Source organism: Mustela erminea, chromosome 15 (assembly GCF_009829155.1).
Source record: "Mustela erminea isolate mMusErm1 chromosome 15, mMusErm1.Pri, whole genome shotgun sequence".
Lineage (NCBI taxonomy): Eukaryota > Metazoa > Chordata > Mammalia > Carnivora > Mustelidae > Mustela > Mustela erminea.
In genome coordinates, this window is record NC_045628.1 from 57,291,127 (window position 1) to 57,318,463 (window position 27,337).

Sequence of the window (27,337 nt, forward strand, 5' to 3'; positions counted from 1 at the left end):
TATGATGGTACCAGTCATGCTACAAAGTGGCCAAATGCTAGTGGTTCCTGCTCTGGTGGGAGCAATCCCCATTCTGGGCCCTGCAGTCAGACTCTCCAGATAATGTCCTGATGGTTTAAGGATGAAAACATATGAAATATGGAGCCCTCCAGTTGGGTTCTATGTCCCAGGTTGGGAATGATGATGAAGGGGATAAAGACCCAGGAGTAACATGTCCTAAAGGGGAACAGAGACTCATTCATTGCATTTACCTGGGAGAAGGAGAGCAGCCCCATCCCGTCTCTACTGGTCTGGTCATCAGAGATGTGAGGAATTTGTGAGGAAGCACAAGATCTATTTGTGCCGCCATTCAACGAGCATCAGGGGCCTGTTTGCAGGCCCTGGGGATTCAGAGATGAGTGCGGTACAGTCACTGCTCTCAGGAGCACACAGTCTAGTCGGGAAGAAAACTGTGTACATAAACCAGTGCCACCTAGTAGGGAAAGGAGTGGAAAGGGCCGTGGAACACTGAAGCAGGTGAAGATGTGAGCAGAGCTGACACAGGAAGAAGGTGAAACACGTGCGGTGATAACAAGCCCTCAGAAGGATTCAGGATTCCAGACAACACCTAGTTTCTAGAAGATGAAAGCCACGGAACCGTGTCACTTTATCACCTGGCTGAAGGAGGTTTCTTCTCCTCGAGCACCAATGCCGCTTCGGCTCCAGCTCAGCCACCCACCAGCACCTCACCCACATCCTGGACTACACTTCTGTCAGAATCTTTTTATCTGCCTCCCAGCAGCATCTGTCTCCCCAGATACTGGCCGTTGTTTAGGTCTCAGATGGAGGCTTGTTCAGGGGGCCAGATTTTATCACTGTCGGGGTTGAGAACTTGCCTGTGCATCATGTTAGTAGGCAGAAAACTGACTTTTGGTTTTACTATTATTTTTCTGTTCTCTACAGACCACACACCTCTGACGGCTGACACCCAGAGAGGACCTCTCCCACCCTCCACCGTCCGTAAGCCTCTACTGCCACCTCCGCCACCTCTTCACTGGCCTGTCCTTTGCCTTCCCTCGACCGCTACTGCCCTCCCCTACTCCCCCCACCCCTGGGCTGCTCAGAAGCCCAGGGCCTCAGTCCCTAATTCCGTGCCTAATTCCGCATCAGCACAAGTCACAGAAATACAGACTTAGAATTCAGGCTTCCTGCCATCAAATTTCTGCTCAGAGGTACTTTTATTCAATTTCATTAGTTACTGAGACAAGCATTATTAACCGGGGTGTCTCTCGACTTCTAAAATTAGATGCCTAACCTTGTGTGTGTGTGTTCTTCCTGGGTTCCTCATATTACTTATCGTAGTATTAAAGAGATCACAGAGCCCTAGACGTTTGTTCCGCACCTCTCCTGTTGCCTCAATCTCCCACTCCATCCTCCTGCATCCTCCCCACCCCTTATTTGCTGAGATGATCCACGTCATCTGGCCTGAGCATCCTCATCCAGCCTCCTCTGCTCCCACAAGATCCACCTTTTCTTCCTCTTTGAATCTTTAGAGGAGGTGTTCTTGTGTCTTCTCAAAGTCATTTTAATCCTAATCTTGTATCAAAGCTCATTTTAATCCTAATCCTGTATCTTCTGTTTTCTTAAATACCTTGCTCCATCAACGACTGCATATTTTTCTGGTGTCTTTGATCTCTTACACTCCCTTCACTTCCCCTTCGTGCAGTGTGGGATCTGTACAAAAGGAAGAACACCTCTGCTTCATTCTGTTGTAACCCAACCTCCCCCCGACCCAATCTCTTGATGGGTAGGAAAGCAAAGGAAATAAGATGGGCACAATCCCTCCTCTCTAGAATGTCCCCTGTAGTCAAGGACACAGGAAAAGCCAAGTAGTACTCAGAGCGATAAGTTGAAAAGCGAAGTGCCCATGGGAACACACAGCACTAATCCAGACTTGGGGTCTGGAAGGCACACGGAGAGCAGTGGTATGTGTGTTTTGTTTTTTTAAAAGATTTTATTTATTTATTTGACAGAGAGAGATCACAAGCAGGCAGAGAGAGAGGAGGAAGCAGGCCCCCGCCGAGCAGAGAGCCCGATGCGGGGCTTGATCCCAGGACTCTGGGATCATGACCTGAGCCACCCAGGCACCCCCTATATGTGTGGTTAAGAGATAAGACAGTGAGCTGCTTGTCTGGCATGGGACTCCAGCTCTACAGCTGTATTTGTCAAGTGGCCTTGGGCAAATCACTCCTTTCACTGGCCTCAGTTTCCTTTTCTAGAAAATGGGGTAAGAATAGCATCTACTTTATACAATTGTTGTGTAGGTTCAGTTAAATGGAGAGACATAGAGACCACAGTAGAGTGCCTGGCACATAATAAGGGGTACGGAAGTGTTGACTCATCTTTTACTATTTATACCTGTCTCTGGACTAGACTCTGCACCTATATAATTTCATTCATTCCTCACAATGGCCCTTTTAATTTGGTATCATTTTTGTGTTTCCTTCATCTTTCTTTTCTTTCTTTCTTTCTTTCTTTCTTTCTTTCTTTCTTTCTTTCTTTCTTTTTTCTTTCTTTCTTTTTTTTCAGTATAGCTTCCAATTCTTTACTACCTCTTTGCTGTGGAATTCTACCCTGACATCTTTGCTGTGAGACTTTTCAGGACCTCCCACTAGGGTCGGTAAAGAAAGTAGGGTAAACCCACCCAGGCTTCTTTCATGTAACTTGCTGGGAACAGGGCATTCGAATGCTATCAGACAAGACACAAACCGGGGTCTTGAATACGCTTTCATGATCTGACCTGGTCTCCTGCGCATCGGACATTTACTGTGAAGATAACACACCTTGGTTTACGTGGAATGAGGAGGTGCTTGAGGTCAGCCCGAACCCAGCCCACAGCCCAGGACGAATCCAGCTGACCCACATTCTGAAGCAGAGCCATCCCGGCTGACCTATAAACCTAGGTTTGTTTTTGTAAAAAAAAGTTGAGGTTTGGGAGTATGATATTAATATTACTAATTCTTTACCAAACTCTCTGACAGAGCTCGAATACAATTTAAAAAATCAGGAGATGAATCTGTTTCTCTTTTTTTCCTTTTGGAGAGGTGTTTTATAGTGTTGTCTGTCTTCCTGTCGACTCCTGCTGCCCAGGTGCCATCCAGAAGCTCCCCTCTGTCATCACCCCGGGAATCCCCTTCTCGCCTTCTGGGCTGATTCTCCTGTTTCTATACCACACACCTTCCATCTTCTTGATCTACTTCCTTGTTTTACTAAGTACGTACTCTAGCAGATTCCTAAGATTACATGGGACATTAATTTCTTGAGATGCTTTATAGCTGAAAACATGTATAGTCTAGTCTCATTCTTGGAAGGCCACACTGGAAATCATTCTCTCTCAAAATTCTGATGGAACTGTTCCAGTATCTGATATCATCCTGATTTAAGGTCCCTTGAATGTTATCTTTTTTTTTCTTTCTTTCTGGAAATACTTGGGATTTTTATGTTATGCCTGACATTCTGAGATTTTATGATATGCCTTCGAGTATGTATTTTTCAGCCACTGAGTGCTAGGCACTCTGTGATTGCTTAATGTGGAGATTCAAATATTTCAGGTTCAGGAAGTTTTTTTTCTCTCTCTCTCTCTCTTTCTCCCTTTCCTCTGTTTTCTGTGTTTTCTTTCTTCGAGATTAGATTTATTTGGATGTTGGGCTACCTGCCTTGATCCTTTCATTTTATCTTTTTTCCTTCTATTTTCTGTCTCTCGGCCTTTCTATTTTACTGCCAGGGAAGTATTTCAACTTTTTCTTCAAAATTTCTACTGAACATTTTATTTCTTCTTCTTCTTTTTAATAGTCAAGGGCTCTTGGGCACCTGGGTGGCTCAGTGGGTTAAGCCGCTGCCTTCAGCTCAGGTCATGATCTCAGGGTCCTGGGATCGAGTCCCGCATCGGGCTTTCTGCTCAGTGGAGAGCCTGCTTCCTCCTCTCTCTCTCTCTGCCTGCCTCTCTGCCTACTTGTGATCTCTCTCTGTCAAATAAATAAATAAAATCTTTAAAAAAAAAATAATAGTCAAGGGCTCTTTCTTTTTCTCTGACTTGTCCTTTTTCTTTTATAGCAAGGTGGGCAGGGAGGATGATGAGGACGGTTGCACTGCTCCTGGTATAAACTGTCTACCAATCCTCCTGTTTTCCAGCTCCTTCTTGCACAGAGACCTTCAAAGGTATGTGATGCCTCAGGGTTCGGAGCTTTGCTAGGTGCATGGTGTGGTTTGAGATGCTTCTTGTCGGCAGCTCTCATTACAGGCTACAGTCCAGCTCTGTTGGGCGAGCTTAAGCACTTTCCACTGTCCTTCTAATTTATGGCTTCCAACATTCTGCTCACGTCTCCTGTCAACTCTTACCTCATTTGATACTGGGGTCTCCTCCTAGACTGGGAAGCCCATGAGGCCAACGGCTGTGCCTGCTTTATTAGCTTCTAAACACTCTATCTGACATTTTGAAAATGTTTGTTGAATAAAATGAAGAGGACTCAGCTGACTGGAGGGGGGAGATGGAAGGAAAAGGCAGAAATGGACTTTGGCCACAAGGGAACGGCATGTGCTAAACACAAGGGAACGGCATGTGCTAAAGATGACAGGGGAGAGAAAGCAAGCTCCGTCTAGAACCTGAGAGGGTCTGAGTACTCCTGCCGGGAAGACTGCAAGGGGGTCAGGATCAGGGCGGGGTGCAAAGAAAGAGACACGGCTGGGGAAACCAGCAGAGACCAGATCGAGGTGGGTCTTCGAAGCTGTGTTAGAGAGTTGATCTTTACCCGGAAAGAGACACGGCTGGGGAAACCAGCAGAGACCAGATCGTGGTGGGTCTTCGAAGCTGTGTTAGAGAGTTGATCTTTACCCGGAAAGGAATGGGGAGTTATTTAAAAGCCTCTCCTAGTCTCCTAGGGCAGCTGTAACAAAGTACTAACCACACATGGGTGGTTTACAATAATAGGTATTTATCGTCTCATGGTTCTGGGGACTAAAAGTCTGAAATCAAGGTGCCAGTGGGGTTGGTTCCTTCTGAGGGCTGTGAGGGACGCCCGGCCCGTGTCTCTCCCACTTTCTGGTGGTTTGCTGGTAATCCTTTCTTACAACGGCATCACCCAGGTCTTCATTATGCCAAACTTCCCCTTTCTGTATGGCGACAGTCACATGGGGTTAAGGCCCACCCTTCTGACCTCATCTTAACGTCATCATCTACAAATACCCTGTATCTAAATAAGGCCCCACTCATAAGCGCTGGGGTTTAGGACTTCCATATCTTTTGGGGAGGACACAATTCTTAGCAGCGTCCTAACAGAAAATGACATAATCAGACCCACGTTTTAGGAAAACCTCCCCGCCTCCAAGGAGAAGGGGCAGGGCTGGAGAAGGTAACGACCTCACCACCCCAGAGGCCTTTGCCTCCGGGTCCGTGTAGGGTGAGGACAAGTGGTGGTGGGACAGAGAGAGGTGGGCAGATTCCAGGGATGCTTGGTAATCGGGTGAGCAGAAAGGAGCCGACTAAACGCAGAGGAAGAAGGAGACTGAACAGAGGAGAAAAAGCAGTCAAGGATGACCTCATTTCCTAACTCCCCCACGGTCTTTACTGGGCTGCTCATCTCATGCTGGTTCTAAAACCGTGCCCTACTGGACTGTATTTAGTGTTCATGTCTTGCCTTAGGCAACATTTGACTTGGACACTGGTCACCATCCTTTCCATTTTCAAACTCTCTTTTCCCTGAACAATGATTTACATGTAATTGTAAAACGAGCAATTCTATATTGAAATCCCACTAGCATCCAATTATCTAAAACTGAATTCATTCTTCCTCTGACAAATAAGCCACTGGGCACCTCATCCCTTACTTCCTTAGCTCATTCAGGAGTGCATCACTGACGCAGCACAGTCCAGAGTCCTATTTACTCCTATTTTTTCCTCCTTCTTACACGTGGCCAAAGTTGCATCTCTTTTTACCTGATAGTCGTTCGCAATTTTGTGCTTTCCGTGCCTCTTCTACCTCATTTAAGCCCTTACCACCATACCCCAGCACTTTGGGTCAGCTTCCTGATTCACCACTTCCTACCTCATGCTACTTTTTTTTTTTTTTTAGAGAGAGAACATGAAAGAGTGGGGGGATGGGGCAGAGAGAGGCAGAGGGAGAGAGAATCTTAAACAGACTCCAGGCTGAGTGCCGAGCCCAACACAGGGCTCCATCTCACAACCCCGAGATCAAGACCTGAGCTGAAACCAAGAGTCGGATGCTTAACCCACTGAGCCACCCAGGCGCCCCCTCACTTCTCCTTAATACATCCCACACCTCCCCATCACACTCTTCTTCATCAAGCTCCATGTTCCTCCCCTCATTCTCCTGCTCATTAATCATCTGAGATTACCTATCTCTTCTACGGTAATGTTCAAATGCTGCCTCATCCGTCTTTCAAGCCTCCTACTACTTGCACAATCCCCTGGTGCTCTTGAGCTGGTCTGTTAACTATGGGACTTGCCCAGCACATTTTTCTTATGCCTCTCAGATTCCTGCGCTCTCTCTCCCTGCCTGCTCGGCCACTCTGCATTTCTGTAAATCTGATCAGTCTCTGAGAACCAAGAACAAGACTGGCTACATAACTTGCGGGCCCCAGTGGAAAATGAAAACATGGGCCTCTGTGTTCAAAAGCGATTAAGAATTTTTAGATGCTGACAACAGAACATTAAGCCAAGCGTGGAGCCCTTCTGAGCAGAACCCCTTGTGTGGCATGGATCACATGTCCACAAAGCAGGCCTTGCCCAAGAATCCTTCCTTGACCACCAGTTTATTTTTCATTCTCTTCCTAACACCTATAGTACAGTCTACAAAGCCATTCTTGACATTTGTTGCATGCTACCTTCCTTTGTCCATTAATCTCTATGTCCGTATGTCTGCATGTGCTGGTAGCATCTCTATTCATTCATCCAGCTCTTATAGGACCATACTATGTGTCCGGCCCTTAGAAAACAAAACCAAAAGACTCCTCTCATACACTCAAGGATTTCACAATCTGGAAGGTTACTAAACATCCTAACAATTATAATGCCGTGGGGTAACCGCTGTGGGGAGAGATGCCCAGGGTGCCGGTGACATGGGGAGGGGCTGCAGGCAGGAAGGTGTCTTAGAAGACGTGTAGCTGGGACTCCAAAAGTGTGTGGAAGCTGGCCAGGCCAAGCAGGGCAAAGAGAGAGATGAAGGTTGCTTCAGGTGGAGGGACCAGCACATACAAACTGTGCAGGAATGTTCCGTGCCTCGCCCAACTGAAACGTCAGCTTGTGGAGTACAGCAAACGCGCCCTCTCCGAGCACCTCATACAATTCATTGCTCGTAGTATAAATCCAATAAATATTTAATTAGTTGAGGTAAATGGATTCCATAAACAATGTGGGATTTAAAAGTTAAACCAAAGAACAAAAGTAATTAGAATTTTTAAATATGTATCTAAAATTCACTAAGCATGAGGGATCTTCCAGAGAATTTATATATGCAGCTACCCTATAAAGACTGATTTTTACATATACTTAACGCTAATTTTATTACCTCTTTCTGATCACAGTGCAACAAAAGCTAATTATGGCTTGTATTGCCAGGTAGAGTATAAAAGGAAGTGGGCTGTTCCTTGCTGCGAATTTGATTTTCATAAAACATCCAGTACATAAAAATGCTGTCCCTGCACTATTTTTAAGTATTAAAAAATTTAAAAAGTTGAATCTAGCCAACAATGCAGGCGATGACCATTTCAAAAGTAGAGACTTTGCATAACTTTAGTTTATAACAACGCTGTAGCTATTCACTGGCCTTTTACAACCCATTTGCACTAGCAGAGTCATTAAAACAGATGCAGGCTGAAAGGAAGGTAGGCCACTTACCTTCAGCTTCCTAGGTTGGAAAGACAATATTTCCTCAACTTTTGTAAACAGATAGGCTTCGGCTGCTGAGGGTTTGAGGCATTTCTAGCCACCAAGAACACAAACACAAGGACAAAGCTTTTTAAATAAGTGTACAGAAAATAATAGAAGAGAGGCGCCTGGGTGGCTCAGTTGGATGGGCGACTGCCTTCGGCTCAGGTCACGTTCTTGGAGTCCCGGGACTGAGTCCCAGGACTGAGTCCTGCTTGGGGCTCTCTGCTCAGCGGGGAATCTGCTTCTCTTTCTAACTTCTCCCCTCTCATGCTCCCTCTCTTGTTTTCTCTCTCTCTCTCAAATAAAGAAATAAGATCTTAAAAAAAAAAAAAAGAATAGAAGAAAAAGAATGTGTGAATCAAGCACTACAATGGAAAGTTATGAGCCACGCAAAGCTAAAATAAATAAAAAACAAAAAAACTAGCAAGAAGAATATTTGAGGAGCACGGTGCACAGGAAAAGCAAAAGACCTGAAATCTGCAATCTTAGCGACAAATTCTGATCCCTGTGAATGTCAGATCTTGAGCCAGGCGCTTCCCCTATACTTGGCTGAACTTGCCCGTCAACTAGAGACAATACTAGCTATGTCACAGAACTACCTTGAAGAATAAATGAGAGAAGGCATGCTAACACAGTGGTCCTAGCTAGTGCCAAATGTCCCTTGAATCCAAGTGTGTAAGTTGTGATCTACAGAAAATACTGAAATACGTCATTATATCAGGTCAGGTTCATTCATTCCAACAATCTTTTTTTTTTTTTTTTTTTATTACAATTCACCTGAAATTTCTTACATAGCCACCAGTGCCCAGTGCTAGGGCACATCACATGCAATACTTTCAGCAACCCCATAATGTGAGTGGCATTTATTCCATTTTAAGGTAAGTAAGTAAACTGAGGCCCAGAAGAAGAGTTGTTGTTTTTACTGTGTATCTGCAGCTGCATTATGAAAATGTTTCTGGTCAAGTTCTCCATTCCTTAAATAGAAATATGAATCAGCTGCTAATTCTCTGCAGAGTCGGCCAAACAGAGTAGCTTCAGTGAATTCATATGACACAGTTTCCATATTTCAGTCACTCCTTTATGAAGTAAGTATTTACTGTGTTTAATGAAGACTGTACTGTGTCTAAGACACAAAACAAACAAAGGTACAGAGAATCACGGAAATGTAAGCGCTAGAGAGTAAACAATGGAATGGGCTAGGCTGCATTAGATCAGTCTGGTGGCAGACAGACGGAATGGGGTGGACGGTGACAGGGAAAAAGGAGAAGGGTTAGGAGGCCATGGCAACCACGGAGGGAGGGGGCAACAGTGCCAGCCGGAGTGGCAGCAATGGGCAGCAGAAGCAAGAGACATACACAAGACTGTTTCTGAGGCTATGTGCAGAGGACAAATGAGAAAATGAGTCAAGAATGACTTTGAGGTCAAGCAGCTAGGGAATTCAGGGAAGAGGGTTGTCCTGGGTCGAAGTGTGACATTTTAGGAAGATATGGGGGAAATCCACTGGATCACAAAGGCATTAAGGCAACACTGAAAATGCTCAAGATTGCTCACCGGTGCAAAACGCAAGCTATGTAATGGAGCTGTGGGGCTAAGTCAAGGCAGAAGACACAGATCTGAGCCTCATCAGCATGGAGAGAATTAAAGCTTCGAGTCAGGGTCAGCTCTCTAGGAGGAAGCACTGAGAAGCAAAGGAGCGGACGTTCAAGGACTGACCTCCAACATCAAGAGGGGAGAACGAAGAAAGGCCAATTTGATTAATTTTTTGGCATGTAATGGAATATGCTTAGATAATATTGATTGGATTTCAGATTAGTTTAGATTGTATTAGATAATAGAGGACTATATTTTATTCTTGTTTTTCTGTCCTAGTAAATGTTAAGTATCAATAAAGGAGAAGGCATGTGCACTTTAAATTCTGTCCATTTTGAGAAAAATCCTATTCAGGGAAAGGAAATGGTTCAAAATGAAGTCTCTTGGACCCAACAAGAATATCAATAATCTCTTTCCATTTACAATAATGGGTAAGATCTCCTTCCATTGTCAAGACCCTGGAAGTGCCCAGAAAAATCTCAAAACTTGTTTCTACCTGCCACATCACAACATCCAAACTCATTCACTATTTTCCTCATTCATGCTACTTTTTACAAGACACTGAGACTACAGTGGTGGATAAAACAGGCATATCCTCTGTTCCTACAGAGTTCATAGCCTACCTCCTGACATTTTGCATCCTGCCTTTTTGCTTCCGATCCAAAGTAAACAGGATTGAACCTCCGTGACATTTAATTCACTTGCTTTTCTCATTGTCCTTTGGGAACAAACTTTTGACAGATGAAGGCTGATTGCTTACTAACCAGCAAACAGAGGTCTTCTTTTAGATGAATTAGATAGTAGCCAGAAAATGCAACAAAATAGGCCCAAGTTGTCTCACATTCTAACCTGAGCAGTTGAGTGGTTCCTGCCACCTCTCCAGTGGGCGGTGTCAGCTGTCTACACCGTGAGGGTTTAGCCTTCAAAGGCCTCCTAGTCTTTCACAAACTCCAGTCAGAGGAATGAGAAATGGGAAGGAGAAGGGTCCTTTGCCATCTCAGCTCCTTTCTCCTTGTCCTTTCCTGTTTATTTATTCTTTTAAAAGATAATATTTATTTATTTATTTATTTGACAGAGAGAGAGATAGACAGCACAAGCAGGGGGAGAGGCAGAGGAAGAGGGAGAAGCAGGCTTCCTGCTGAGCAGGGAGCCTGATGTGGGGCTCAGTCCCAGGACCCCAAGATCATGACCGGAGCTGAAGGCAGACACTCAATGAACTGAGCCACCCAGGCGTCCCTGTCCTTCCTTGTTTGAATCAAAAGAAATGAAGGATAAATGAAAGATAAACAAAAAATATATTTTTAAATGAAGAATAATAATTTAAAAAAAAAAAAAAAGTCCCTAGAATGAATGAAGCAGAAACTCTCCAAAATTGTTGTTGGTAGTAGATTTACTGAAACTACTGAATTTAAAAACTTTCATTTTCTAAGTATTCAGGAAAACAAGGCTCCAGAATAAGTGTGCCAACTCTGCCCACCCTAGTAGATGGCATTCATGGGAACACAGGGTTGTTTTCATCTAAGTCATTTTCCTGCCTGTGGTTTGAGTCAATCTCAAACACCTACAGGGACCAGGCAGGTGCTTAACTGGAGTGATGTGGCTGGGTATAAGTGACAGAAACTGACACCGGCTGGGAAAATAGAAGCCTTGTCCACAGGTAGTAGCAGAAAGAATACCAACTTGATTGCTCAGGAGAAACCAGAAGTCTGAATTTTTATGTGAAATCATCTGATTTTTAAAATATTGTCAATGGAGATGCCTGCCTTCAGGCATCTTAGACGTCTGCCTACAGCTCCGATCATGATCCCAGGGTCCTGGGATGGAGCCCCACATCACGGTCTCCCTGCTCAGTGGGAAGCCTGCTTCTCCCTCTCCCACTCCCCTTGCTTTTGTTCTCTCTGTGTGTGTGTGTGTGTGTGTCTCTCTCTGTCAAATAAATAAATAAAATCTTAAAAAATAATAAAGTAAAATATCATTAATGAATTTTTTTAAAAGATTTTATTCATTTATTTGACAGAGATCACAAGTAGGCAGACAGGCAGGCAGAGAGAGAGAGGAGGAAGCAGGCTCCCTGCTGAGCAGAGAGCCCGATGTGGGGCTCGATCCCAGAACCCTGAGATCATGACCTGAGCAGAAGGCAGAGGCCTAACCCACTGAGCCACCCAGGTGCCCCTCATTAATGAATTTTTTAAAATTACATTTTACGTCCCTAACTTACAGCCTCTGGGCTATGGCAGGTTTGCTGTGTTTGTACAGAAACAAGGAAGCTATGGGAGAGTCATCAACATGATTAACCTTCTCATGTGTAACTGGTGCAAGGACTCAAGAATGTTGAAATAGCCTGACAGAGGAGGTATCCAGTTATAATGGAGATGAAGAGAGAGACAATTGAAAGACTTAAGAATGGTGAGAAAATGGTGACTATTACTGTACATATGGGACGAATGGTTTGACAGTAAAAATGATACTGAGAGTTTGGTAATGAATTATGCAAGGTATTGAAATGAGCTTGACCTATGTTATTACCATTGTTGGCATCATCATCAGCTGGAGACGAGGGGAAAATCCCTGGTGTGGTTAATACTGGATGCCTAGCATTAATCCAAAGAAGGCTGGGAATGTGAGGAATTAACATGCCATGGTAAATTGCTGCTGAAGGCTGTTGCAAGGCATGGAACATTCCATGGGTTCAAAGCCCGTTGTACCAAAATTTGAGGTTCTGGTGCAGACTCATGTATCCATTCACTCATTTTTTTAACAAATATTTATTGAGCACTTTCTATGTGCTGGGTACTATCAGAGGCACTGGAAATACAGTCAGGCTCGAATCAGACAAAAGTTCCTGACCTGTTGTAGTTTACATCCTTGCTGGGAGACCCAGGCAATAGACAAGATAGCAAAGTATACAATATACTAGACAGTGATAAATCTTAGGAAGAAAAAATGAAATAAGGGAGGGGGAATAGAAGTGTGTGTGCGTGCGTGTGTGTGTGTGTGTGTGTGTGTCTCCTTTAGGCAGAGAAGGGTGGTATGGATTTGAAATTCTAAATAAGGTTACCAGGCAAGGTCTTACTGAGAAAGTGACATTTGAGCTGAAACAGGAGAGACAAGGGTGCTGAAGGTGAGGAGTGGAAGTAAGTCCTGCGGATTCTGGAGTAAGAAGATTCCAGGCAGAAGGAAAAAATGCAAAGGTCCTGAGGGAAAGGTGCACCTCCTGTTTGCAAGGCCAATGTGATGAGCAAAGATGGAGAGGAGGAGAAGCAGATGAAGTCAGAGTGGCCTGCTCGCACAGGGTGTTGACTATTATCATAAGGGATGTAAGAAGTCATTGCAGGGAAGGAAGTCTCCTGATTAAACCAAAGGAGAGAAAGCTGGGTGCAGTAAAATCAGTGGGAGGCTCTTGCAAGTATCTGTGAGACAGGCATGGCTTGGACTAAGGTCTCAGCAGTGGAGACGATAAGAAGTCACCTGATTCTGTGTATATTTTGAGAGTAGAGCTGGAAGAATTTACTGACAGATTCTTTGCAGCATTTAAGAAAGTGAATAATCAAGGAGGAATTCAAGGCCTTTGCCCTGAGCCAGTGGGAGAGAATGATGTCTGCTTTAGCCGATGTGGAAAGACTAGGTGAGAACAGGCTTGAAGGTGGAGACCAGCACAAGCTGTTTTAGACTGGTTGTGACTATTAGGGACCCACTTAGGAGAACTGAGCCGGCAGTGGCCTACGGTATCTGGAGGCCCACACTGTGGAGTTAAATTTGAAGTCATCGATTGTATTTAAAACTGTGCGATTGGAGGAGATCACCTAGAGAACAAATATAGATGAGGAAGAGAAGAGGTCCAAGCTCTGAGCTTTGAGGCACTGCAACATAAAAGGTTAGGAAAATGAAGAAGGACCAGCAGAGTATACTAAGAAGGACTGCTCAGAGAGATAGGAAATAGATCAGGTGCCTGTGATGACTTAGAGGCCTAGTAAAGATAGATCTCAAGTTGGGAAGAGGGACCAATCTCTGAAAAGCTGCTGCTGGTCATGTAAGATAAGGCTAGAGAACTACCCACTGAAATATGGAGGCCATCAGTAATCATGTAAGGACAGTTTGGTGGAGATGTGGGGCCAAAGTCCCCTTGGACTCTTTTCCAAAAAAAAATGGGAGGGAAGACATTGGAAACAGAAACTATAAACAAATTTCAAAAGATCTGTTGTAAAGGGAAGAAAAGAAATGTGGAAACTGGTTCAAGGGGGTGTGGGCTCAAGTGTCTTTTTTTTTTTTTTTAAGATTTTATTTATTTATCAGAGAGAAAGAGAGCGTGCACAGAGGAAGAGGGACAAGCAGACTCCATGATGAGTATGGAGCCTCTAGTATGGGGCTCGATCTCAGGACCCTGAGCTCCTGACCTGAGCTGAAACCACGAGTCAGACACAACCAGCTGAGTTACCTAGGCGTCCCTCAAATGTCTTTTTTAAGTTGGAAAAAAAATAACAGTATGTTTCTATGATTCTGGGAATTACCCATCAGAGAAAGAGGAAAAAAATCATGCAAGAGATAGAGGGAAGATGTGATGGAGCAAATGTCTTGAAAAGATAAGAAGGGATGAGCTTTAGTAAACAAGTGGGGGGCTTGGCCTGGTCAAGGAGCAGCGACAGCTCATCCATGAAGACAGGAGAGAAAGCAGAGGAGATGGTCACAGGTGTTGGGAGGCAGACCTGTGCAAATTTTTCTGACTATCTCTATTTCCACAATGAATGAGTTTGCAGAAGGAGCTATGGAAGGGCTATAAAAGAAAGGAGAGTGTATAAAACAGCGGGCTAGGGGTTTGGAAGAGAGGCTGCTTGAGGGGAATTTGGTGTGGGGCCTAAGCAACATTAATGGCTAGTGATTACACTTAAAAAAATATTTTTCTTTGAATTAGTTAATGTTTCATTTTGAAATCATTTCAGAATTACAAAAAAAGGAGCAAAAAGAGTTCCAGGAATTCCTGTATGCCCTTTCCCCCATCTCCTAAAATGTTAACATCTTATATAACCATGGTACAACTGGCAACATCAAATTAGCTTCGATCCACCACTACTAACTAAACCACAGACTTTTTTAAAATTTAGCACATTGTCTTATTACTGTTCTTTTTCTGGAGTAGGACCCAATCCACGATCCCATAGTCCATTTAGTTGTGATGTCTCCTTAGTCCCCTGTAATCTAAGGTACTTCCTCAGTTTGTCTTTCAACACCTGAAAAAGCTAGTCATAGAATGTCTTTCATTGGGCTTATCTGTCTCCTCACTATTAAATCAGACCTACACTTTGGGCTGGAATGCCACATAAGTGATGTGTCCTTTTTAGCGCATTGTATCATGGGGCACCTGAGGTCTGCCATGGTCCTCCACTGTAAAGCTAGTGTTTTTTCCCCCTTTGTAATGAATAATTAAGTGATCGTGAATATAAAGCATTCTGCATGGTTTTTCTCCCTCCTGGTGCAGGTACTGTGTCTGTAGAGAACGGATTTAACATTAATATTATGGTCTATCAAGTGAGTACCTTAGCTAAGGTATAACCTAAAACAGCTAATAATATTATCAAACAGAAAGGTTAACTGCTTCAGGCGCCTGGGTGGCTCAGTGGGTTAAGCCGCTGCCTTCGGCTCAGGTCATGATCTCAGAGTCCCGCATCGGGCTCTCTGCTCAGCAGGGAGCCTACTTCCCTCTCTCTCTCTCTCTCTGCCTACCTCTCTGCCTACTTGTGATTTCTCTCTGTCAAATAAATAAATAAATAAATAAATAAATAAATAAAATCTTTAAAAAAAAAAAAAAAAGGTTAACTGCTTCAATAGATTTTCAATCTAGACCAAGCAATCAATTATAGAAGAGGATGTTTGATTTCAAAGGAGAAAAGTAGCCCTAATTTTAAAGTTTTACAGCACTGATTAATTTATACCCAGGTTTTGTGGAACTACTTGTGTGTACTTCTGGAAAAGACTTCTTAAATCAAGTTTTGTCCCTCTAGAGTACATACAAGTGTACAAGTGCCAACAACTATTTATGGGACCAATATCTGGTCCCCAAACCTGAACACCTGGGGAAAATATAAGGGAAATAATAAATAGAGAAAATAAAAGATGTACCAAATATCTAATTAAAACATCCTAGGGACTCCATGAAAAGTCAAAGGTTTTGTCAAGTGAAATTAAAAAAGTGACTAAATGGGGTGCCTGGGTGGCTCAGTGGGTTAAGGCCTCTGCCTTCAGTTCAGGTCACGATCCCACAGTCCTGAGGTGGAGCCCCACGGGCTCTCTGCTCAGCAGGGAGCCTGCTTCCTCCTCTCCCTCTGCCTGCCTCTCTGCCTACTTGTGATCTCTGTCTGTCAAATAAATAAATAAAATCTTAAAAAAAAAAAAAAAGAAGTGACTAAACATTCTGAACTTCTGATATAGTAGATGTGCCTAATGGAACATTTTTCTTGCAGTGGGATCTTGAACTACTTGGTGGTTTCAGCTGTCTGCTTTCAAAGATATAGAGGCCTGAGGTGAGGTAGAAAATATCCAACACAAATCAGGAGATCCTGCATTTACATTTACCCGAGTAAATGGCCATTTACATTTACATTACATTTTGCTCTAGTGGCCAGGTCAAGCCACTGGAGCAAAACAGTTAAGAGCATGTGCTCTGGAGTTACCAAGGCTTCGATCCCAAACCTGGTTCCTGGGTTTATGATCTTTGTAAGTTTGGATTACTTACTTCGTAAGTTTGGATTCCTGGAAGCCCGTTTCTTCATCAACATAAGAAAAGTAAACAGCATCCACAGCCTAACGTCCTTCCAAGGCATACATGAGAAGCAGCATGGGGAGCACTTAGCATAATGACCAATACCCAGCATACGCCCCAAAAGTGCCAACATTCATACTGAAAAGATTTTTATTATAGCTACTGTTACTACAAGTCACCTTCCTGGGCTTCAGTTTATATCTTTTTTTTTTTAAGCTATTTTTTAAAATTTTATTTATCTACTTGACAGAGACAGATATCGCAAGTAGGCAGAGACAGGCAGAGAGAGGGGAGGAGGAAGCAGGCTCCCTGCTGAGCAGAGAGCCTGATGCGGGCTTGATCCCAGGACCCTGAGATCATGACCTGAGTGGAAGGCAGAGGCTTTAACCCACTGAACCACCGAGGCGCCCCATTTTATATCTTAACTGTAACTGTGAAATGAGGGACATCAACTGGACCAGAATTTCTCTAACATGAATAAATATCTGGGAAAATGATCGCAGACTTCCAGAGTTGTCTAACTATTTCTATTACAATAAGCAAGGATAACACTGCTAATGCACTTAGATAAACTGCTAATGCGCTTAGATCCTACCTATAAATAAAAAATTAGCCTAAAAATTAAATTCAAAACAAAAACAACAAAATCGAGGTATGTCTTTGAATGAGGAGAGCGGTGATTTTCTGGAATTAAATCACCCGCTGCCCTGTGAGCAGGGGTCAGTCCCCGCCGGCGCAGGTTATTCTGTTCCCTGCCCGTGCTACCCACTGTGTTCTTCAGGAGATCAGCGCTTCACTGCTGCCCTTGCTTTTGAACTATAGCAGCCCAGACATCATTTGGCCTTCATGTTGCCCGAACTCATGATTTATTCGGAGCTGGTTCTCTTCTCACTAGCCCTTGGAAATTAAGAGAGTAACTTGGTGTCAGTTTCAGACTTATCTCTTAATGCAGATCCTGGAGACGCCCAGCTCCAAATCCTTCAGGGGCTCTCTACTGCTTCCAGATCCTGACAATCTGAGTCCCTTCTCAGACATACGTTGGCAGCCTTCTCTAACCAGCTTCTTCTCTAGTCAAACTAGGACACCGGCTGCCATAGCCTGAATGTCTATGTGCCCTCAGATTTTGTACGTACAAATCTACTCCCCAGAGTGATGATACTGGGAGATGGGGCCCATGGGAGGTGATTAGGTCATGAGGGTGGAGCCCCCAGGAGAGAGATCAGTGCTCTTATTAGAGGTCCCAGAGAACTCCCTTGCCCCTCTACTTTCCTGGCCAGGGTGCGGATTTTCTATTTTCAGGGACAGGACTACAGCCGAGGCTCTCAACACTATGCAGGGTATTTTGTTTCAGTTCTCTGCCCGCTACAGACTAGAGAGTCTTCCCCACTCCCCATGTACGTGGTACAAACCTAGTGCCTGGTTCTAAAAGCCCATGTCCAAATTAGACATCTCTGTGGACTGCCGTGGCTTCATCCTGACCTGACTTCACCGCCATTGAGTTCTTTTTCTTTCCAAAAGAGGATTTATTTCCCTTTCTGCTCATCTCTGCTATGTATTTTTTTTTAAAAGGTTTTATTTGTTTATTTGAGAGAGTGAGCAAGTGAGCAGAAGTCGGGGAGAGAGAGAGCAGGGAACCCAATAAGGGACTCAATCCCAGGGTCCTGGGATCATGACCTGAGCCAAAGGCAGATGCCCAACTGACTGAGCCGCCCAGGCACCCCTCAGCTATATATTTTATCTGACATTTCTATGATTTAGGATGGGTAGGAGGCTGTCCACCTCAGCACTGGCAGCCACGTAACAACTGTAATTCCTAGCATCAATTTCTAACCAATTAAACAAACTACACATGCTCAAGTATAAAGTAACTTTATGACTATTCATATAACATACATATATAGACATACACATATATACGTCTATAAATACATATGTATGTATATATGTAAAATACCTTCATGACTGTTCATATGATGTATGTATAGATAAATAAATACCTATGATTATTTTTAAAGAGCACAAGTTCCATTTTAGTATAATTTAGTAACAAAGTCACTCTCCCATACAATTATAATAATAATGGTCATGGTGTGACATTTCCTTTCTACTATTAGCTTCTGAATTTTCACTGAGAAAAATAAAAAGTTAACTGAGCATGTTCAATACTCCAGGCACCATGCTAAAGCTCTTTAAGGACATTCTCATTGAATTTTCACAGCTCTTTATGGGGTAGGTGCCATTACTACCCCAATTTTGCAGATGTAGATACAAAAGCTTAAAGGGTTGAGCAATTTGACCAAAGTCATATAACTAGTAAGTGGTAAGGCCAGGACTCAAACCATGTCTGTTTGGCTTATGGACCCAAATATGTAACCATTTTACCTCTTATCTTAAATAGCCAAAGTAGGCAAACTGGGTATATTACATATCCAAAATATACAAAGATCCCTCAAAAATCATTAGGAGGGAACAATAAACACTACAATGTAAAAATAGGCAAGAGACTAGCATAAATCATTTATAATAGATCATATTTGGTAATAAATAGAGGAATAAGATATTTAAGCTCATTAATAATCAAACACAAATTAAAATAAGATGTTATTTTCTACCTATCAGAATAAGATTAAAAAATGATTAATTCCCAGGACAAGTTAGCTCCCTGAAGGGAAATAAACACACACAGCTGGTGGGAACTTAAATCAGGATTTCTAGAAGACAAATAGGGGGCATTTTATCAAAAAGCTTTAAAATGTTTATGCCAAGGGTACTTGAGTGGCTCAGACAGTTAAGTATCTGACTTTAGCTCAGATCATGATCTCAGGGTCCTGGGATCCAGCTCAGTGTCGGGCTCTACACTCAGCAGGGGAATCTACTTATTTCTCTCCCTTTCCCTCTGTCTTTGCCCCCAAACTGCCACTCATGATCTCTCACCTCAAATAAATAAATAAAATCTTAAAAAATAAATAAATAAAATGCTTATGCCACATGGAAATAAATCTTATATTTTTGAAAGAAACAACAAAGCTATAAAATAGCAATGATACAATATTTTTAAATTAAAACAAATATGTGTACATATGTATATGTGTAGGTATATAATATGTTTTAGTTATATATATTATATCAAAATATTAATAATAGTTATCTCTATACAAAAAGGATTACAGGAAGTTTTTCTTTCTTTTTTTGTTTATTTGTATAACTGATTTTCCTACAATAAACATGTACTAGTTTCATGACCCCTAGTTCAGTATTTCTTCAGTATTTCAGTATTTCTTAACAACACCTATACAAGAAAAGGCTGGATTGGAAACAATAAAGTGGGTCTACAAATATGGTCCCACAGAATGTCTAAGATAAAACAAATGAAAAAAATTGAGTCACCTGGGGCGCCTGGGTAGCTCAGTGGGTTAAAGCCTCTGCCTTCGGCTCAGGTCATGATCCCAGGGTCCTGGGATAAAGCCCCACATCGGGCTCTCTGCTCTGCAAGGAGCCTGCTTCCTCCTCTCTCCCTCTCTCTGCCTGCCTCTCTGCCTATTTGTGATCTCTGTCTGTCAAATAAATAAATAAAATCTTTAAAAAAAAATTGAGTTATCAAATAATATAGGCAATGTAATCTCTTTAATTAAAAATTATATATAGTTATATATTATAAATTATTTAATATATATGAAATTGTATACATTAACTATATGTTCTATATTAATATATATTAATTATATTATATAATAAATATAATGGTTTGGGAGAGAAGACATTTACTTCCTATACTTTTCTATTATTTTTTTCCCAAGAAGCATTAATGACTTTGATATTGAAATACTCAATTAAAAATATGAAAGTTGAAGGAGGAGCTGATCAAAACTCATAAAACACACACGCTTTTGTTCATTAAATTGAGGAAATACCAAACTCAGTGTTAACATCCACCAAGCTTAACAGATATTATTTTATAGCAAATAAAATCACCCAGTCTAGTACTAGAAAGTCAAGTAGAATTATAGACATTCTTACTCCAAGACTGGTTTATGTGGGAAATGTCAAGCTATTCAATAATTATTGGGCTACACTTACGGTTAGTGATCAATAATAGCTCGTGAATAGAAATCAGTAATAGAACCATAGAGCAGGAATATGGGAAGAGTCTTCAAGGTGAGGAAACTGAGCTTCACAGAAGTTAGCCACCTGAGGTGACACAGTCCTCTGAGTCCCAGTTCAGTTTGAGAAACAAAATGGAAAATACAGACAACCTCAACAACTCTCTTGAATCTTCCTTTAGTGATTCAACCTAGAGCTGTCCTGGAGTGACTCAGTAATGATACTTCTTATATAAACTTCATGAACACACACTCAGGAAACACACCCATTGCCTGGGTGGCTCAGTTGGTTAAGCGACTGCCATCAGCCCCGGTCATGATCCTGGAGTTCCAGAATCAGAGTCTGGCCTCAGGCTCCCTGCTCTGAGGGGGGCTTGCTTCTCCCTCTGCCCCTCCCCCTTCTCAGGCTCTGTCTCTCTCTCTCTCAAATAAATAAATAAAATATTTTATTTTTTTTTAAAGATTTTTATTTATTTATTTGACAGAGAAAGATCACAAGTAGGCAGAGAGGCAGGCAGAGAGAGAGGAAGGGAAGCAGGTTCCCTGCTGAGCAGAGCGCCCGATGTGGGACTTGATCCCAGGACCCTGAGATCATGACCTGAGCCGAAGGCAGCGGCTTAACGCACTGAGCCACCCAGGCGCCCTAAATAAAACCTTTAAAAAAAAAAAAAAAAACAGTATAAAACTGCTATAACGGGCATGTATGGTGTCAAGAGATAGGGTCTTGATCTTCTCTCTCATTAAGGCTGCATGAACTCTCTGGTACCAACCTCCTGTGCTGTACCCCAATCCCATCCAAAGTCTGACCCTTGTATTTCAGACAGGTGCTATGTGGTACCTGGAAGAAAGGTGCCTATCAGCTTGATATGGTGACCCCATGCTCTCCTGGGGGCACCTCAGCCCAGGCTCCCGAGAGACAGACATTCCTGGGGAAAGGCACTGTCCTTCTCCTCCTTGCCCCTGGGGCTCCCGCCCCCATCCCCCCCTCACTCTCCTGCCCTCTGCCCCTCAGCAGCTGGGCCTGGTCCTCTGACACAGCAGATGCTTCCTGGCCTCTTGGCTTTGTGTCCCCAGTGCCTCTCCCCATGGTGGGGGGGAAGGGGGGTGGGGGGCGAACCACCGCCAGGCTTCTCCAGCCTTGGGTCCTGAGCAGGTTGCACCTGGACTTCCTGGCGCCCCTGGAGCACTCCAGGTCTCTCTCTGTTCCCAGTCCCAGTCACCCCCTAGGGTCACCGCTGCTGGTGGTTCTTGCTGGAAAGGGAAACACATCCCTTACCCTTAGGGTTGGGCGTCTCCTTGTCCTACCATGCCAGGTGGAACGACTGGGCAGGGCCAGGTGTTACTTTCCCAGGCTGCAAGCCAGGGACTGAGCGATGGTGGAGAGCTGCACTAACCACATGGTGCATGGCCGTCTGAGGGCTACTATTTGGCCAGTATGTGTGTGCTATTGTTCCCTCACTTATTCTTCTTACTAAAATGGTGCTCGTTTGCCTTTGCGTGGATGTTTCATAAGGACAGAGGTCATTTGAGAGAGGTCTAGAGGTCAAGCAGGCAGTAAAGTCCTTCCCTCCATTTTAGCCTGAGCCCTTCCCGTGTGTGATTCTTTTATCCTCCAGCCAGCTCATGTCAATAACTCATGGAAAATTCTGGGCTCTTAAAATCCACACCTCTACTACTATAGGACGTCCTTGCAGCATTTGAAGCTCGAAATTTCTACACCTTATGGAAAATGCTTCATTTTCGAAATGACTTTTTCTCCTTGAAAATAAGGATCAATAAGTGAGATATACGTATCAAGAAACACCAGACGAAGTCTAGTCCTCAGGTGTGGATCTAAAAAGCACACTGCTGTAATTCATCACAGCTCATTTTACAGTGGATTAGCAAAACTGGTCCTTCTGGTTCCTAACTAAATAATCTCTACTAAACAAATGGTGAGAAGCCAGAATTGTTATATTAATGGATTCACTTTCAATCCCTGTGATCAATCACTTCAAGCTGAGCCCATTAGTGCCATCTCCCTTTTATCTGCACTGGGGACACCAAGTGTTTTGCAACTATGTACTGAGAATAACCAGAGAGAGTATGCAGGATGAGATGCTTTTTTTTTTACCTCCCAAGTAGGATCACTTGGGTAAAGTGATATACCAAGTTACAGATCCACTGAGAGAAATCCTTTTTAATGCCAAGAGTCTGGGATTGGGGAAAGGGGCAAGGAAGGAGGGAATGTTCTGGTTTCTTTAGCTCTAGCTCAAAGAAGTGATGACTCCAGGTATCTCCTTATGGGTCTGATTCTGGGTACATTGCTAAGTGAAGGGGTGTTGGGGTTCCTGAGTACAAGGAGGAGACCCACACAAGCAATGGCATGCAAAGGTCCCATGGCTCAGAGCAAGGTACCATCCAAAGAGAAGCAGGAGCACAGACTAAGTCTCATGTTGATTGCTGGTTTGCATGCAAACCTCTGGTGGTTACAGAACTTTTTCGTTAAAGCAGTCTTAAGCAGAGCCATATTAATAGGTCAAACAGATAAAAGTGTGGGTGTTCTGCTTGGAACTGCGGGGGAGGGAAGAGTAAAGAACCACAATCTGTCTTTCCCATGGCCCCTGACTAGAGCAGGACACCACATCTCCTTCTTTTGGACCATATTACTTCACCTGGCCTACCTGGCGGAGGAAATGAAGCCATTTTCTCCATGCCACCAAGGCGGGTCACTCCCTGGGACAGGGTGAGGAGAGAGGCAACATCTGGAACTTCCTTATCTCAACCCTGATAAAATCTCTGACATCGGAACATAAGAGTGAGGGATTGAGATTGTTGTCAATCCTGAAGGGTTGTCAAGAACGTGCTAGACCCACGGAGTGATGCTGAGACAGTAGGCCAGCGTTCTACATGTCCAGCTAAGGTGGAAGAAATGCAAGTTCCTCACCAACACAGAGAGTATGATGCATCCATCACATGTCCAGGCAACTTGTGCTCTTCCCTACCTTGGTCCCCCTGCACCATTTTAGCCTTGTTACACGGAAGGTAAAGCATGCACTTAGGGTTGTGGGCAGAAACCAGAAAGATAGGTTTGAGGAGCAAAGCCACTGTGGTTACTGTTTAAGGTCATAAACTGCTATGCATCTTAGAATGAAGAGTGTCATCACAATGTTTAACGTCATAAATTGCTTTGCGCCTTAGAGGGAACAGTGTTAACGCCAAGCATTTCGACTCACCTTTGGTTCTAAATACTACATGACTTTTTTGAGGGCTGAACGGTGGGCATGGGACTCATATACTTTATGGGCACGGCACATATTTCTTAAAGATTTAGTATCAGCTCTCTGCCGGTTCCAAAGTCTCAGTAGATGAACGTGCACCTGAGAAAACACCTGGGAAGGATTTTGTGCTTTTGGAACACCTTTCCCTCTAGCCATTCAAAGGAGGGTCACATTGTAGCCCTTTTGCCTTTTCCACCGCTGTTAGGCTCACCAGCTAGCTGGTCCAGAGGATGCTGACAACAGGGCGGCTTTCATCCTTGGGCCACTGGTTCAGATTCCCCATGGATATGGTCCAATGCAATCAATGGAGTCATTAGCTCCTAGACTCGACTCACGTGGAGGACGAATCGAGGTCTCCTTACTTACATCACTGACTTGGACACTTTCAGGTACAAGCTGTCCCACAGGTCCTCTGCAGCCCAGAGGGGCATAAAGATCTATGTGACAGAACGGAGGAACCAACCTACAGCACGCATCTGTTTTACAGTGTGAGAGCCGCAGGTGGTTCTCTGCCATGCCCGAAATGGTAGCCAACTAGGCGCGATATTTTATGGCTAAATGCCCAGGATTCACCAATCATCAACTATTATCACATAAAGCAGGGACAATGCAGACAGGACACCTGGGCCATTTGTTTCCTAATAATTAGCATCTAATGAGGACTTATTGTACACAGCACAAAACTAAGTCCTAGACACAGATTATTGCTTTAGATCCTCACAATACCCTGAGTTAGGTCCCATTTTACCCCAGGTTCACCGGTGAGGAAACCAAAGGGTTTAGGCTCAGCAGCTGGCCCAAGGGCAGAGAACTAAGAAAGGGCAGCCAGGGATTTAAACCCTGAGGAGCTGAGCTATGTTACCTGGCCTTTGATTGAAATTTGATGCTGATTTAAAATGTGCAATTAGCATGGTAATTCTGGAGTAAGATAAAGCAAAATCAAAGCTAAGAACAGTGCATTCCCACAGAGTAAGTAACCAACATTGACATTTCATCATTCACAGCACCAAAGGCAAGGTTGCTTAGTCAACCTAACATAAAGGAAACAAATAATTTTTTACCTTTTTTTGGTGAAGGATACAGTCACACAATATACATAGATATCTAATATCTCCCGGGTGCAGATAAGCAGTCTAAAACCATCACTAAAGCAAAGGAAATACACAACGATTTTCAAGTATTCGGGGTAGTGTAAATAAATAACACTATTCTACCCAAACAACAAAACAAAAAAAGTTAAAAACAATTTTAAAAACCTCAAGTACTTAATAGATAAGTAAAGCCTTTGAAAATGATTTAAAATTTCATTTCACTGTCTAAAATTATATATTCTCAAATGAATCATTATAAGTTGTTTAATAAAGCTTACAGTTTAGCACCTGCAAAGTATCTTATGCATAGTAGGTTTCCAATAAATCTCTTTGGAATGAATGAGTAAATCCATGAATATGCTTTTAAAAACAGACACTGTCCTTTCATTATGCTTAGGATTTTTTTTTTAATTTATTTATTTGTCAGAGAGAGAGAGGGAGAGAGAGCGAGCACAGGCAGACAGAATGGCAGGCAGAGGCAGAGGGAGAAGCAGGCTCCCCGCCGAGCAAGGAGCCCGATGTGGGACTCGATCCCAGGACGCTGGGATCATGACCTGAGCCGAAGGCAGATGCTTAACCAACTGAGCCACCCAGGCGTCCCTAGGAATTTTTTTTTTAAGTTTTTTTTTTTTAATTCTATGATGCAGGTTGCATGATAGTTTCTTATTAACAATTTTTAATCTAGTAAAAATTTTTTTTAAATGAATCTCAGGATGAATCTCTACTTCAAACAAACAAAAGGAAATAACTACCATCCTGAAAGACAAAAAGAAATATCTAAATAACAGGCCAGAAATAATTAAAATAATTAAGAACAGAAATGAAGCTTTCAGATATGAGAGAGAAAAAGAAAAGCAGCTTCAAAATATCTTTATTAACATTTAAAAAATATATAAAACTGTTCTCTTGTAGCATGAAAACACAAAAAAAAATCTATAAATTTAAGCCACTGTGACTGGTGAAGAGTAAGACGTTTCCTGGTACTGTATATAGAATTGAATAAATTCAGACCAAGTAAATACCTCTTTCTCAAAAGCGCTGTGGTGCCCTGGGTTACTGTAGGGACTCAACAGTTTAACCAACGTGCACACAAAAATAACTCTTCATTTTAAAAAAGAACCTCCAAAAAACTAATATGAGCATAAAAATACAAATTACTGCAGTTATTTCCATATGGTAAAATGTTAGATTAAATCTACACTAATGAAACAATTCAGTAAACCTGTTATATTTAAAAAGAAAGAGGAGAGAGGTATATGGAAAATAGTAAAGATTTCTAGCAACAATTTCTACACCTTTCCAGCAGAGCTGTGTCCTCTCACCTAACAGGCAAATCTGAGATTCCCCCCAAGTATTCCCCAAGCATTAGGAAAATCAATAGCATTAACTTCGGGGTGCCTAAGGTTGCTTTTGCATAAGCTTTTATCTCATTTTTAGCAACATTAAAAAAAAAAAAAGCACAAAAACACAGGATGTGTATAACCTTGGCTCACCATTGCTCTGGCTTTCTTAATACACTCTGCTAAAAGAACCAAAGTGTTGTGGTTTAGTTTCACAAGCTTCATCATATGGTTCTGCCAAAACTGCAAAGCTAATGGGACAAATAAATAGGCTGACCATACTGTACAACAGGTAAAACAGACCCTTAAAGTCAAAGACGGAGCTTTAGTCCTTAAAGAGTCATGTGTGGTTTTTTTTTAAAGGAAAAAAAAAATGAGGTAGTAACATTTTCAATAACAGTAAAAAAAAAAAATTAATAAGTGAAATAAAAATACTAAAATAATCCAAATTGAATGTGATTTGTGTTTTCTAATCCAGTCTACATTTGTACATCGTTTCCATATTAAACAGCCCAAGGTTCTGTCTGTAGATACTTGCTAGAAGAGATCTGCAGGAAACGACGTCTGGTACCTGATTTCACATATGACAAAGCATTTTTTTCCTTAAATATTGATAAGCACATTGCCTTGATTGTGACCATGAGTCACTAAGCATAAATTTTAAAGGCCAAGCATTGTTCAGTAAAAGTACATCTCAATAGTTCTCATTATTCCAACAACTTTTGAGAACACAAGAACCTGACTCAATTTAAATATTGAAACACAGATTAAGTATGCAAAATATACATTTTTATGCCTAAAAACAAACACTTTTCACGCTTACAAAATATGCACAACAAATATTATTTGAGACAAAACCTAGCAATCATATCTGCCTATTGCTGTCAACTTCGTTTTTCTGAGAGGCTAATCAATCTGCGGAGTAGACACGGGCAAAAGTGGTATAAATCCACGCCAGCCGCCACAGTCTCATTGGGACTCAGTAATCCTACAAGGTAAAAGAAACCACGTGCTAATAATACTCTAAAGAAAAACAAGCTGCTATTTCCCAGAGTCTGATGAATTACTTTTTTACTTTTCCACTTTTTTCATTAACTGCTTTAAAATATATGCTTGCTCCTAAGGAGAAAAAAAAGGAAGACTTGGTTAAGGACTAAATCTTAAAAGATCCCCAAAGCTGGGCAGATTTATGCTTAAGTCTCTCATCTTCCAACACCTGTTCCTAAAGCTCCTACACTTGCACTTAAGGGGTAAAAAACGAGACTGGGAGGAAGCTCC

At 42.6% G+C, this 27,337-nt stretch overlaps 1 protein-coding gene across 1 annotated transcript in view; it reads right to left on the reverse strand.

The window, feature by feature from the left end:
- Window positions 1-27,337, reverse strand: part of LCP1 (lymphocyte cytosolic protein 1) — an 84,815-nt gene that overhangs the window by 56,869 nt on the left and 609 nt on the right. The gene's annotated exons all lie outside the window — the stretch shown is intronic.